At 45.9% G+C, this 15,345-nt stretch overlaps 1 protein-coding gene across 1 annotated transcript in view; it reads left to right on the forward strand.

Annotated features, from left to right (window-relative positions):
• Nucleotides 1-15,345, forward strand: part of SOCS7 (suppressor of cytokine signaling 7) — a 99,480-nt gene that overhangs the window by 21,235 nt on the left and 62,900 nt on the right. The gene's annotated exons all lie outside the window — the stretch shown is intronic.

Raw genomic sequence — 15,345 nt, forward strand, 5'->3', positions numbered from 1 at the left:
TACAAGATCGAATTCCTTTCGCGGCTAGCGGACAGATTCTTTCCCTCAAATCTTCATTTGACCCGAGATCGGTTACACGATCTTGATCCGGCGGTTCAGGATACCCTCGCCCAGGGGGTGATTGTCCCGATGCCTCATCGGGACAGGTTTCGGGGGTTTTACTCAAATCTGTTCACTGTGCCCAGTAAGGAGGGCAAGGCACGTCCATTTCTGGACTTGAAAGCTCTGAACTGCTTTGTGCGGGTTCAAAAGTTCTGCATGGAATCCCTCAGTTCGGTGGTGGCAAGTCCAGGAGATTTCCTGTCTTCCACCGACCTCGAGGATGCGTATTTACACATCCCTATATTCGCGGGTCTTCAGAGGTTCCCCCGATTCGCAATCACGGAGGATCACTCTGTTTGTGGCGTTACCTTTCGGTCTTGCTTAGGCTCCATGGGTGTTTCCCAAACTGCTGGCTCCTGTTCTGGCCCTGTTGCGGGCGCAGGGGATTGCGGTCTTGGGATATCTGGACGATCTCCTGTTGCGATCGAGTGCCAGCCCGAGTCTCTTGCGCGATCTGTCAACTACCGTTCAGATGCTCCGGGAGTTTGGATGGACCATCAACATTCAGAAGTCGACCTTGTCCCCTTCTGTTCGTCTCCCTTATCTGGGAATGGTCCTGGACTCTGCCCAAGTAAAGGTTTCCTGCCGGAGGACATGCTCCGGACTCTACAGGACGAGGTCAGGTCCCTTCGGGACAAGGATTCCTCATCGCTCAGGGCCTGCATGCGGTCCCTGGGGTTGATGGTGTCAGCCTTCGTGGCAATACCATTTGCACAGTTCCACGCGCGATCTCTTCAAGCGGAGATCTTGGCCAGGTGGGACAGGCATCCTCAATCCTTGGGAAGGAAGGAAGGATATCTCTGAGCCGCCAAGTCCTAGAGGATCTTCTCTGGTGGCTCCTGTCCCCGACGCTGACGGAGGAAAACTCCTTCCGCCCGTTGTTGTGGACTGTGATCACCGCGGATGCCAGCCTGTCAGGCTGGGGTGGCGTTCTGGGCTTTGTCTGTCCAGGGCACTTGGTCGTAGGAGGAATCCTCCCTGCCGGTGAACATCTTGGAATTGCCAGCGATCAGATTATACTTGCTCCCTTGGTCGGCTCATCTTTAGGGCCGTCCTATGCGGGTCCAGACGGACAAACACCACTGCGGTGGCTTACATCAAATCATCAAGGGGGCACCAGGAGTGCCTGGGCGGCCCAGGAAGTGACCAGTCTTGGGCCGAGACGCACGTCCCGGCGATTTCAGCAGTTCACATACTGGGTGTGGAGCATTGGCAGGCCAATTATCTGAGCCGCCAGACCCTGGACCAGGGAGAATGGTCCCTACACCCGGAGGTTTTCCAGATACGGTGTGCGAGCTGGGGATCCCCTCTCGGCTAACCAACAAGGTGGGAAGGTTCGTGGCACGAACGTGCGATCCTCTGGCGGTCGCCTCGGATGCGCTGATGGTGCCTTGGAATCGGTATCGCCTGATTTCTGCCTTTTCTCCTCTTCGGTTGTTGGCCAGGTTCCTTCGCAGGTTAGTCTCGGAACCGAAGTTGGTGATTCTGGTGGTCCCTGACTGGCCGCGCCGGTCTTGGTTACGTGGCCATCGTCCAACTGGTTGTTGAGACTCCGTGGTGGCTCTCGTTCGGGACGATCTGCTGTCTCAGGGGCCGATCTTCCATCCTGCTTTACGGTCGCTGACCTTAGCGGCGTGGCTGTTAAAAGCCAGGTCTTGAGAGATCGGGGTCTCTCGTCGGCGGTCATTCCTGCCCTGCTCAGGGCTAGGAAGGCCTCGTCCGGTAAGATCTATTACCGTACTTGGAAGGCTTATTTTGCCTGGTGTGAGTCCAGGGGCATCCATCCTCGCTCCTTTTCGGTGGCGAGGGTGTTAGCCTTCCTCCAATCTGGTGTGGACCAGCGTCTTTTCATTGTATAATTCATTGATAGGCACCTTTTATCAAGGTGTGCGTCATTTGGATCCTCCTCGGAGAGCGCCTTTACCTCCTTGGGACTTAAACTTGGTCCTGTCCATCTTGCAACGTCCTCCCTTTGGAAACATCAGAAAGCTTTTTCTGCCTCTGCTCACGAGAGAGGTTACCTTTCTGGTGGCTATCACATCTGCTCACAGAGTGTCGGAGTTGGCGGCGTTGTCTTGCTGCTCCCCTTCCCTGGTGGTTCATAGGGATAAGGTGGTCTTGCAACCTAACCAATCCTTCCTTCCTAAGGTGGTTTATGATTTTCACCATGTGCGAACCCTAAGCATCCTAAGGAGTGTGCCTTGCATTCCTTGGATGTAGTCCAGGCGATGAGGGTCTCCCTGTTGTCCACGGCATCCTTCAGAAAGTCGGATTCTCTTTTTGTCCTTCCTGAGGGACCTCGGAAGGGTATGGCTGCGTCTGCGGCAACCATTTCTAGATGGATCAGACAGACGATTGTACAGGCCTATTCGTTTAGGGAACGGGTACCGCCCTTCCTTGTCAAGGCGCACTCTACCAGAGCGGTGAGTGCGTCCTGGGCTTCCAGCAACAGGCTTCGGTGGCCCAGGTGTGCAAGGTTGCGACTTGGTCGTCGGTGCACACCCTTTCCAAATTTTACAAACTTGAGGTTCTGGCATCTGCAGATGCTTCCTTTGGCCCAAGGTTCTGTGTGCGGCAGTGCCTTAAAGAGGTTGTAAACTCAGTAAAAAATTTTTTTTTTTTACAAGCTGAAGGAGAGAGACATAATGAGCTAGTATGCATCTTATACTAGCTCATTATGAAATACTTACCTTAGAACGAGCCCCCGCCATGCCGTCCGCTCACCTCTGACGGTCAGCATGTCCAGTCGCCAGTCTTCCGGGATCGCGGCATCCGGCCATCTGATTGTCCGGAGCCGCGGTGACGTCACTCCTGCGCACGCGTGCGGGAGCCGACAGTCACGGCATGGGTCTCTGAAGAAACGGCACCAGCGGCCGTTCCTTCAGAGCGCATGCGCCAGTGACGTCACTGGCTGCATGTAAGGTAAATATCTCCTAAACGGTACATGTTTAGGAGATATTTACAGTATGGCTTACCTATAGGTAAAAGTGTCTGAGGAGGGTTTACTTCCTCTTTAAGGGGGCCCTAGTTTTGCAGGTCCCTGGCTGTTGGGGTTGTTTCCCCCTTGGTTATTTGCTTTCTTGGGTTGTTTTCTCCAGTTGAGCTTTTCGGTTGCCCAGTGGGTTTACCTTTCTGTTCAGATAAGGTTCCCTTCTCTGACCTGGGTGCTACGTTGCCTTTGTGACGGTTGCGCTTCCCACCCCTCATGTCTACACTGCTTTGGGACATCCCATTGGTGAAGACTGTATGAGTGGGCGGCGACTGTCGGAGGACGTAAGAGAAAACTAAATTTTTGTAAAATCTTACCGTAAAATTCCTTTCTCTGAGTCCTCTGACAGTCGCCGCCCCCGCCCCTCTTTTGGGGTTCATGGACTATCTACTGCTTGCTACCAAACTGAATTGGGAATGAGGCTAGCCTGGGGTATTGGACCAGTGGGACAGCCCCCTGTAGGTGTGTCTATGTAAATTGCTTTGTTTTTAACAAGTCTTATGCCTAGCTTGCTCCTGTGGATAAGAGGTTAATACCCATTGGTGAAGACTGAGTGGGCGGCGACTGTCGGAGGACTCGGAGAAAGGAATTTTACGGTAAGATTTTACAAAAATTACGTTTTTAAAAACGCTCTCTGGGCGCAGCCAGTGTAATCTGCTGTGTCCTTCTTCCTGATTCCAGGGAGTGTTCTGGGAGTTCTCCTAAATTCCAGCCTCCTGGGAGTGATGACAAACCACTCCCAGGATGCAATGCAAAGGCGGAAGTGATGTCGGTGGCCGTGGCCCCAGAGGGGGGGGGAAAGGAGGAGGAAGTACAATCAAAAATGCCCTGAAAATAAGGTAAAGGATCCCTGAAAAAAATTGAAAATGCCCAATTGTTGATCAGCATAGCGAGCACTCCAGGAATCACTAAAGTTGCAAAATAGGCCAGAACTTAAATTTCTATACTGGTGACCATTGTTTTCATAAAAGAAAAGTGGGTGGAAAGCCAAAATTTGAGTAGTCAAGAGAACAAGAGGTAAGAGTAAATCTTCCCTGTTTTGGGGACCTCTGTCTAAAAGAGAAATTCCTCTAACTTCGGAAGATTTCCTCTAACTTCCTGTTGCCTTTTTTTTGAGACAGGAAGTGGAGGAAAATCACCCCTATGAAGGGAAATTGCCCTGCAGACTGCAAAAAGTATATTTAAGGTGGAAGTAAACCCTCCTATCGTTTTCAGCCAAGGAAGCTGCCATCTTGGCCTCTGTTTAATCTGCAACTGCCACGATGCTGCACATGTGATATGTTATGACACCAGCCATTGGATGATTTGACAGTTTGGTTGAGAGCACAACCAATGTGACAGCTAGCATTTCCGGCATGCTGGTAATGTTACTGTTTTTTTTTTAAACTTTCAAATCGATGGGTTTGCTTCCGCTTTAACACTTCCCTACTCTATCCAAAACCAAAAGGAAGGTTTTGCTATGCATGCACTTTAATCACTCCTGGACCTGAAGGTTTTATCCCCTAATGACCAGGCCATTTTTTGTGATGCGGCACTGCGTTACTTTAACCTGTTGCTGACCGCCCGCTGTAGTTATACGGCGGCAGGCAGCGCTCCCAGGCGAATCGCGGTAGTTGTACGTCGCTCGCTCTCGGGTGTCTAGGGGGCAAGCGCGTTTCGCCGGCAGCGGTGAAGCCAATGCAGTGGCCGCCTGACACCCGCATTCGTTCCCCCACTGAGAGAGAACAGCTAACCGTTCTTCTCCCTGAATGATCATAGAGCCCATGTGATCCTTCTATATAGGATAACATGTCTCTATGGTCATTTCACAAGCCCCCCCCCCCCCCCCCCACAGGTATAATCCCTCCCCTAGGCTCACATTTAACCCCTTGTTCACCCATAATGTTAACCCCTTTCCTGCCAGTGTCATTATTACAGTAACGGTGCATATTTTTAGCACTGATTACTGTAGCAATGTCACGCGTCAAAGGTCCGTCAGGGGTCCGATCTGTCCACCGCTATGTCGCAGGACCGCAAAATGGCGCAAGTCGCCGCCATTACTAGTAAAAAGAAAAAAAACTATGAAAATTAAATCTTTCCCGTAGTTAATAGATGCAATAACTTTTGCGCAAACCAATCAAAATACGCTTATTGCGTTTTTTTTTTTGTTTTTTTGTTTTTTACCAAAAATATGTAGCAGAAAACAAATTGGCCTAAACTGTTAAATTTTGATTTTTAATTTTTTTTTTTTTTTTTTGAGAATGTCATATAGCAGAATGTGAAAAATGCAAAAAAAAAAAATCACACAGGTGATCAAATATCACCAAAAGAAAGCTCTATTTGTGGGGAAAAAAAGGACATCGACTTTATTTGGGTACAGCGTCGCACGACCACGCAATTGTCCTTAAAAATAACGCAGTGCCGAATCGCAAAATAGGGCCTGGTCAGGAAGAGGGCAAATCCTTCCAGTCTTAGTGGTTAACTGACAATTGCGTGGTCCTGTGACGCTGTACCCAAATAAAATTGATGTCCTTTTTTTTCCCTACAAATAGAGATTTCTTTTGGTGGTAATTGATTACCTCTGTGTTTTTTTTTTTTTTTTGCGCTATAAACAAAAAAACAGCGACAATTCTGGAAAAAAAAAACAATTTCTCTTTAGTTCACTGACGGACACAGCTCCATGTCTTCAGACCATTGGACTTTATGCTGCTATCTCTTCAGGAGTAGGACTAGGCGAAAACCGGTGGTGCCGTGGTATGGTGAGTAGTGTCCCCCCTATTTTCTTACGGAATTGCTGGGGATGGTAGGCCCCCCTCATGCCTTTCCCCCTTCTCCACAGCGGGGTTCCCCCTGGGTAGGTGCCCTCACCTGTCCCCTGCCCCCCCTTTGGCCCCTCTTGGGGGGGGGCATGGGTTTATTTGGGTAGGGGGGCTTCTCTAGTGTTTGACCGGAGAGTAGTGGGTGCCACTGTCGGTCCCCCTTTTGTGGGTGTCCGTACCTGGGTGCTGCGGAGGGGGTTTCTGTGGGATCCCCTCCTGGGGCCTGTTTTACTCACTGGGGTCCCGGGTCCTGTGCAGTGCTGCGTTGTGCCACCATTTTGCCGTAGATTCCGTATTCCCAGTTTCGGTGGCCATGTTTGTGTAGTCCAGCGGCCATATTTTTGGTTTCCCCATAGGGATTAACGGCTGCTTTTTTCTTGTAGTCTATGTGCAGTGATGTGCTGCGGGCGCTTCCTCTTTCCATAGCAGTGTGGCAGATGGTTTGACGCTCTCCAGCTTGGGTAGTGAGTCTCTGGGTGTACACGATCTTTCCTCTGCTATATTCTGTGCTGCGTGTGCGCTGATTCTTGTGGTTCCCCAGCGGTGCGCGGGGGGGGGTCCCCTGTTTTTGTGCATGGCGTGGGTCAAATGAACCCTTTATTGACATGGAGCCTCTGGAGTGCGTATCACCACCTGATCCACTCTTGAAAGCTGCGGGACCCTCTGCCCTGGCGACCATGACGGCAGCCCTACAGTCATTAGTATCCAAAGTAGATATAGCCCTGCAAAGGAGACCTAGCAAGAAGCGGCCCCTGCCTTCACCTGTATTCTCTGCTTCCTCAGATTCTGAGTTGGACCTGACCGCCACAGACGTAAGTCAGCCCACTGGGTCTGTGTCCACACATGCTGAGTGCTCTAATAGTGAGTCGTTCTCTGCAGCCATGCATGAAAAAGTTCTGGTGGAGGCCCTAATTGTGTCAATGCGGGAAACTTTAAAGTTGGAGGACTCGGCTGATGCTAAGTCAGCGACGCCGGTGCACTTTGGCACCTGCAAATCTACTAAGGTGTTTCCCTTTCCTGCTTATTTTGACGAGATTGTCACTAGTTAGTGGGGTTCTCGAAGCGTTTCGCTAGGAGATATCCCTTTGGAGGAGTCTCTTCTGAGGAAACTAACAGTTCCACCGTCGGTTGGACTCTCAGGTTTCCGGGCTAAATAGGGCCACACTTTTTCTGGTGGAGGATTCTCTGTCCTTTAAGTACTCTGTGGACAAGAGAGCTGAGGCTCTGGTTCGGTACCTTTTCACCATGGCTGGTTCAATTTTGAGACTGGTGTTTGCTATCACCTTAGTATTTCAGACCTTAATGGAATGGGCAAAGATTTTACGCCAGGATCTTGACGGGGGTCAACAGCTGGTGGATCAGTTGATCCTGGGCTTACATTATATTTGTGATGCATCCTTTGATGCGCCCCCCTTGGCCGGCAGGGTGTCTGTGGTGATCCTTCGCTGTTTGATATGGATGAAGTACTGGTCGGCCGACCAGGTTTCTAAAAAGGTACCAACTGATCTTCCTTTGGTTGTTTCGGTGCCTCTATGGAAGCATGCGTTCAGGGTCTTATGGGAGGTAAGAGTACCTTACTTCCCCAGGTTGCTAGGGCAAAGAACCTCGTCGTAAATGCGGTCCATTCTTCTTGGCTCACAAGATAGCCTTTTGTCCGTCTGGATCGCAAGAAAAGGGTTTGAGATCCACCCGTTATTTTGCTGGAGGCTCCAAGAGACTCTGGAATGGTAAGTCCAAAGTGGACACTTCTGGTTCTGCAGACAAGCCTTCACCAGCCTGAAGGGACGCCCCCACCCGCATCTGGGGTGGGGGGACATCTTTGTCTTTTTCCGGATCCGTGGACCTTGCTCATTCAGGACAAATGGGTCCATGAGTTGGTTCGGTTACAAGATCGAGTTGCGATCCTTGTTATGGGGGGTGAGGTTAAATGCCAGCGCTAAGGAGTTTTCAGTGTATTTAATAATCTATACAATGGTGGTGTGAGCTGCCGCCAACCTGCCACTGAGGCAGTATGTAAATGGGAAAGTGCAAAGTTGTTGGTGCCAGGCGCTACCACAAAAATGTGTACTGTGCGTTTTTAAACGTAAAGATAAATTATGTGCTGTGCATTTTAAAAACGTGTTTTAAAACCGTGTGCTGTGCGTTTTTAAAACAATCCGTTCTAAAAGCAATCCGTCTTAAAACCAATGCGTTTTTAGCACTAAAATCATACCATCATTAAAAAGTGCATATAGTGCGTTAGATGAAACCATATAGTGTCACCACTTGGTTAATACAAAGTGCTTTAGTGCTTGCTGTGAGCCAGTGCATCAAGTGCTCAGTAAGATACTTGTACAATGAGAAAATGGCAACCCGTGGATCCCCACTGGGTGTAATTGCTTACCGCACTCTTGTGATGGGTGGCTCGATTCTCCTCATTTGCTGTAATAGAAAATAGCCTCCATTGCGTAGTATATCATGTGTGAGATGAAAGCAGGTGTAATATCCACTCACATAGTAGGAGTTCACTTTCAGCATGCAGGGTCCGCCAGTCTGAACCAATCCTTGTCGGACTCCAGTCTGTCTCCTCGCCACAGCCACAGACTGGAGTCCGACAAGGATTGGTTCAGACTGGTGGAACGCGGAAGCGACACAGCCTGGCGGACCCTGCGCGCTGAAAGTGGAAGCGTCATGGGTAGATTGAAGGAGAATAGAATATCCTCTTGATATCATCCCTTTTTTTGTCCTTTTCTAGTAGAATCCCTTGCATTAGTGGATGTTCAGTATTGGTCAAGGCAATTCTATCAGTCTGAGCCTGAATGGCGTGCCTCAATTGCAAACACTTATAGAACGGAGTCCTGGGTAGATCAAACTCTGCCTGGATATCTCAAAACGGATTTGAGCACTGAGCCATTGTATAATTGTGATAAGTAAATTGTGCCAGCCTTTTCCCAAGTCCAAAATCCTTTCTAATTGTATAATTTAATGTAATTTGCATTGCTGTATATAGGTGTATATGGATAATATCCCCTTACATTCAAAGTGCGTCTGATATGGGTCCATAGGGTATTAAGTAAGATTTGGTAGGTGTGATAATGAGCAAAGCTCGCTTCTAAAAAGGTCAATGCCAGACTAGGGGACCTCCGCGGTATTGGTGTGTTTGTCTAAATGGTCTAAGACCCCAGGCTCCCAGGTGTTGGATTTGAGAGGTTATAAAGTCGGGTCTTGAATGCCAGACAGCCAGACCACCTTGATCTTTCCCGAGTTGTAGAGTGGTTAGGCTGATTCTGGCTGCTTTATTACGCCATATCAAAGCCCTAAATTAGGATTCAATATGGGCAAACCATTTATGCGGTATCCTTATAGGAGAATTGTGGAATATATAAAGCAGCTGAGGGGCCCACACCATTTTGATGAAGTTTACTCTACTCACCACTGATAGTGGAAGCCTGGACCATACTGCACTCTTGGATCTGAATTTATGTAGTAACGGCCTTAAATTTAATTCAATGTACTGCATAGTAATGTGTGATTTCTATGCCAAGGTAACGAAATGAGGAGACTTTGTATATAGAGGATGCACAGTCAGGTAAAGGGACAAATATTGAGTCTTAAGAGCATTAGAACTGATTTGCTCCTGTTTATGGAAAATCCTGATAGCGCTCCAAAATTAGTGATTGACATATCCTTCTGTAAAGACTGAGTGTCAGGGTATCAACCACATACAAAGATATAGCATCTTCCCTAGGCCGATGCAAAAACCCGGTGATTAATGTGGAAGCACGGACATGTATGGCCAGTGGTTTTTAACACTAGAGCAAACGGCAAGCTCGACAACAGGCCCCCCTGCCGTGTGCCTCTATGCAATGGGAAGGACTCTGACAAGCTCCCCATTTATCTGAAGTTTAGCTAATGGAGCTGTATATAAAAGTTTGATCCATCTAATATAGACAGGGCCTAAACCAAAATGTGAGAGTACCTCCCATAAGTATAGCAGCTACCTGCTATTAAATGCATTTGCAGCGTCTAGCAAGAATATGGCTCTATTCCCTGTGTTATCTGCTATTATTTGCATATTTAAAAACCACCTGCGTATATTTTGTGCTGTTGGGATAGACCCCCAACTTATCTCTGTAAATTTATGGAGTATTTTAGCTAGTCTATTCGCTAATACTCAAGCCAGGTGTTTCACATCAAGAGGGGGATGGGTCAATAAGTGTCAGGTGATGAGGCATTTTTCCCTGGTTTCAGCAAAACTACAATGATCATTTTGTTTATGGAGGGGGGCAGTCTACCCCTTTGTAAAGCCTCATTGTACACCTTTAAAAGTGTCGGCACTAGCTGAGGAGCATTTTGTTTTATAGACCTCGGCTGGCAAGCCGTCTGAACCAGGTGCCTTCCCACATTGTGTTTGTGTCAGGGCCGTTAGAATTTCTTCCTCAGATAATGGTGAATTCAGTTAACCAGATTCTGAGGGCGAAAGTATGGGCTTGGGATACTTATCCAAAAACACCTCAAAAGCGGACTTTGTGGGCTTTACCTTTGGAAGAATAGATAGATATGAGAAATTCACAGAAAACTTGAATTATTTATGGGGTAATGCAATAGGATATACCTTGGGGATCTGTAATAGCTTGAATACAGGAGGTAGTTTGTTGGGTTTTAATAAGCATAGCTAGTAGGTGTTCTGTGTTCTCTCCCTCCTCAAAATACTGTTGCTTGAAGAAGAAACGTTTCTTTCCATCTATTAAATCTTCTGCTCTTTAACTTTGGATAGGGAAATATTTTTTTCTGCTAGTAGACACCTTATAAAGCCCACTTACTCTTTCTTGTCTGGTAATTAGCTTAGGCCAGGGCTTGACAAACACCAGGTCGCCATGGCGACCATAAACTGTGACCTGGTGCCTGGGCTGCCGCTAACCCACTCCAACTCTGAAGCCCCGGACAGGCAGCTCAGAATGCCCGGCAGCTGATCCTTCTCTCTCTCTCTCTCCCCTGCTTGGTCTTCGTGTTTTCCCCAGAGGCATGCAGTAGTCTGATGTCCGGCTGTGAGTGACATGGGAGGAGAGGGGGCTGACGTCCTCTCCTCAGGTGGCCGCTCTTCCTCCCCCCTCCTATCCTATCATTTCCTAGTGTGTCAAAAACCTAGTCCGCTGCTGGGGGCTACTACTTCTCTACCTGTATTGTATTTCTTTTTTTTTTTTTTACACTAGTGATAGTGATGTTTTTTAAAACTGGGACCATAGACAAATGATGGCGGGGGAATTCACCATTTCCGGGTGAACGTCGCATGACTTTTCTCCTGGAATACTCCTCACGTGCGCCCCAAAGACCACGCTGAAGCGCGATCTGTCACCCGCTGTTTCCACCGGACACAGTGGATGACTGATCAGTGTACCGCCACTGCTGAGACCAATCACAGCGGATCACATGACAATTGTACACCATGAATGACTTTGACTCATGCCATTCATTGTGTACAATTGTGTTGATCTCTGATTGGTCATAGTGATCACATGGTACAGACAGGGCCAATCACAGCCCATCTGTACCAAGTGATTAGCTGTGGCCAATCACAGCTAACAATAGTAATCACTAAATTAATCAATTTCACTCAGTAAAAATATTTGATTATAACAGTAAAATAATTAATGTAGTAATTTTTTTTTCTTTGCATATTGTCATCATTCAGTGTCCCTGATCAGAGTCACATGAGTTATATGATGACGCTGTACCGCACTGTTGACAGTTTTTTTTTTCACAATTTTTATATACTATCTTTTAATTTAATTTTCCCAAAAAATTACAACTTGACCATGCCTCTTACTAAATGAGAAGAGTGAATAACTGCGCTAACCTCTGATGAGTGGGGGTTGTGTAACCCCACTACTAAATTGGTCTGCTTCAATATAGGTTTTACCGTATGAATATGATTCTTAACTATATAGCACCCATAAGGTGCATATTGTGCTCAGATATTTTGTATGTGCGTTGTATCAACTGTGACCATAAATACTATAAAAGTTGGTATAAAAAGTACCCATCAAACTACTATATAAATATTGACCATAAAATTCATACTGTATACAAAACCTTATGCCAATAAAACTTAGTCCATAAAAAGATAGTTGCAAGAACCCGAGATTGACTCAATGGTTTATATAAAGTTCATAATAATACTGTGCTGGAAAGAATAAAGTGCAATAGTGCAAAAAGTCCTTTCAGTGCAATGCCGTGCTGAAGTAGAAGTGGTGTGACCCTCCACTGTTCACCTCGAGTGCTGAATGGGAAGATAGCTCACTTACCAGATGCCGTGGATTCCTGTTGGCGTACGCCAGCAAGAATCAATCTGCGCTTGATCTTTTATACTCCAGGTTCCTGTAGATATGGCAAGGATCCTCTGGATATGGCTTGTAGCCCAAGGTATAAAAGGCAGGGAGCTCCTCCTCTGGATATGGCTTATAGCTCAGGATATAAAAAGCAGAGAGCTCCTCATCGTGCAGAGTATTAAAAAAAACTCCTTTTATTTTAAAATATCATCTCACGAACATCAGTAACGTTTAAAAGCACTCCAAATAATTGTTATTAACACTCCAAGAAAAATGTGCACTCTTGTGTTTAAAAAATCACTCCAATGCGTGGACAAGCTAAAACGATGTAAAAATAACCGCTCATGCCCTTTGCTAGACACCTATCAGCCTTGCGGCTACTATACCGTGTCTGTATGTGAAGAGTTCGCCGTACCCGGAACTGGGATCTCAGCGTGCGGTTCACCAGCGGGCTCAGAGCAAGGCAGCGTGCGTACCAACTTGATGCGTTTCGTCAGAGATATGACTTCTTCGGAAGTTGTACGTGCGCTGCATAAGTCGGGTTAAATGGGGAATGCGGAAGTCATATCCGCTGTTTGATCCTCCCCCTTGTTTACAATTTTGTAACCAAACCGGATACATCTCACGATGTCCGTTATCCTATTTTGATGTTGTTTGGTGATGTTTTTATTATACAAGTATCAAATGTCCAGGATTATTTCTTTTGGAACTTTGTTGGATATCAAGGAAATTTGAATTGCGTTCTTTATGCATAGTGCAAGATTACTCTGCGTGTTCTAACGGCAAATATATTGTGTGTATATACCCATCTGAAAAAAATATTAAGTGGTGATAATACAATAAATTGATAATTAAATATAAATATATTAAATTGTGAAACCTATCCTATGTGTTTATGAACTATAAGGTGATGTGATTTATACAGGAATAAAACTAATGTGTGTGTATATAAATATATAATATAGTGTATTACTGTCTGTGACATACCCTAGGTGTGAATCAAGTATTATTCCATATTACATTGGTTTGTGTGGAATGGGATCATCGTGAGATGTGTCCGTTCACAATATATTATTCACAATAGCCAGTAACATCCAATCAATATTATATTAAAATTAATAATAAATATTCTAAAAATATACATTAACAATTCCAATCTATTTTGTACTTTTAAAAATTAGAAATGAAACAATTAAGGTCCAGGTCTATGTTCATACCCCCGGGCTGCAGAGTTCCTAGTTCATAGATCCAATATGTCTCATTTTTTGATAGTGCTGTCCGCATGTCTCTACCTCGCCAGTGGGTGCCTATTTGGTCTATCCCACTGAATGTTAGTAATGTGGGGTTTCTGTTGTGGTGTATTCTAAAGTGCATAGAGACACTATGTTTTTTATATCCTTTCCTTATATTATTTAGGTGTTCCCCCTACTCTTGTGGACAGTTTTCTTGTAGTCCAGCCTACATACTGTAGGCCGCACGGACAGGATAATAAATAACGTGTGTGCTAGCACACGTTATCAGTTTTCTTATCAGGTATTCCTTATTGGTGTTATTAGATTTAAATGTGGTCAACTTTCTCGTTCTATGTTTTACTGTCTTACAAGGTTTACATTTGCCACATGAGTAAAAACCTTTAAAGTCTAGGAAGGAAGTCATCTTTTTGGGAGGGTCTAGAACATTGTGTACCAATCTATCCTTTAAGTTAGGTACTTTGCGGTAGACAAATTTTGGCCTTGATGGAAGGATGGTTTTGAGAATATTGTCCCTCAAGATGTGCCAATGTTGTTTCACAATTTTTTCAAATTGCCTAAAGTTTCTACTGTATTGTGTGAAAAAGGCAACATTGGGGTAGGCATTGGTATTATTTTTATTTTTATCTTCCAATAGGGCTTTTCTATCAATGTTGTGGATCTGGTCCCGAAGTGTTACCATTTGTTTGTGGTCTTATCCCTTGTCTATGAACCTGTTTATTAGTAAATCTGCCTGTTGGTTGTAATTAGGGCTGCACGATATTGGGGAAAAAAGTATATTGCGATATTTCGTTTTTAACGATATATATCGCGATATTTCTCCAGATCAGGATCAGTTAGCAGAGCTCACACACACTCGTAGTTCTCCCGCCCGAGCCTTGTGTCGGAGCCAGAGTGTCGGTAGCAGCCTGCCTTTGTCCCGCGGTGCTCCTCCGGCATTGCTCCGGACGTCTCTCCCCCCTCTCCTGCTGCACGTAGCCTCTCCTACTGCCATACAATCCGCCCCGTACTCCAGCCCTCCCAGCTCTCCCTCTTAGTCAACAGCCGACCATTACTCCGCCCTGCTGCGCCCATTGTCTCTCCATTGAAAAACATTACAGTCTGATCCCGCCCCCGATGCAGCCAGGAGAGACAATGGGCCCCCCCCCCCCCCGAGTCCGGACTTCTCCCGCCCTGCCTAATGCCTGAAATATCGTGGCTTCGGCGATATGAATATCGCCCGTGCCTGCAGAACGATAGTCGATATCACATCAACTATCGTTCAGCCCTAGTTGTAATCATCGTCGTCTTTGCAGTTTCTCCGAATCCTCAATAGCTGCCCCTTGGGGATCTCTTGATCCACCTGGGGTGGTGACAGCTATGAGTGGGAATATACCCATTGCGGTTAGTTGTTTTTTTAAAAAGATGTTTTTGTATAAAAATCAGGATGTTTGTAATAAATAGTCAAGTCTAAAAAGTTAACCTCTTGTTTGTCATATGTACCAGCGAATTTTATTTTATTGTTGTTCATATTTATATCATGTAAAAATTGCTTTAGGGAGTCTTCCGTGCCCTTCCAAATTATAAATGTCATCTTACTAAATACCTTGGACTGTAAACTTATCAAAAAGAGAACATTTGGGGGATATTTTTACTGTCCTGGCTTTTTTTTGGGCCTCAAGAAATGAGATAGATAGATTCATAGTTTGTGGACTCTATACCTTTCCTACAGACTAACCAAAAACACTGATTACGGTTGTTTTCACCAAGGAAATGTAGCAGAATGCAGTTTGGCCTAAATTTATGAAGAAAGATTATTTGTTTGGAAAATGTTATAACAGAACTAAGAAAAAGACATGCCAAAACCAAGAGGGGATTAAATACCATCAAAAGAAAGCTCTATTTAAAAAGATTCAAAT

This window comes from Pelophylax lessonae (assembly GCF_965119305.1).
Source record: "Pelophylax lessonae genome assembly, chromosome: 11".
NCBI classification, from domain to species: domain Eukaryota; kingdom Metazoa; phylum Chordata; class Amphibia; order Anura; family Ranidae; genus Pelophylax; species Pelophylax lessonae.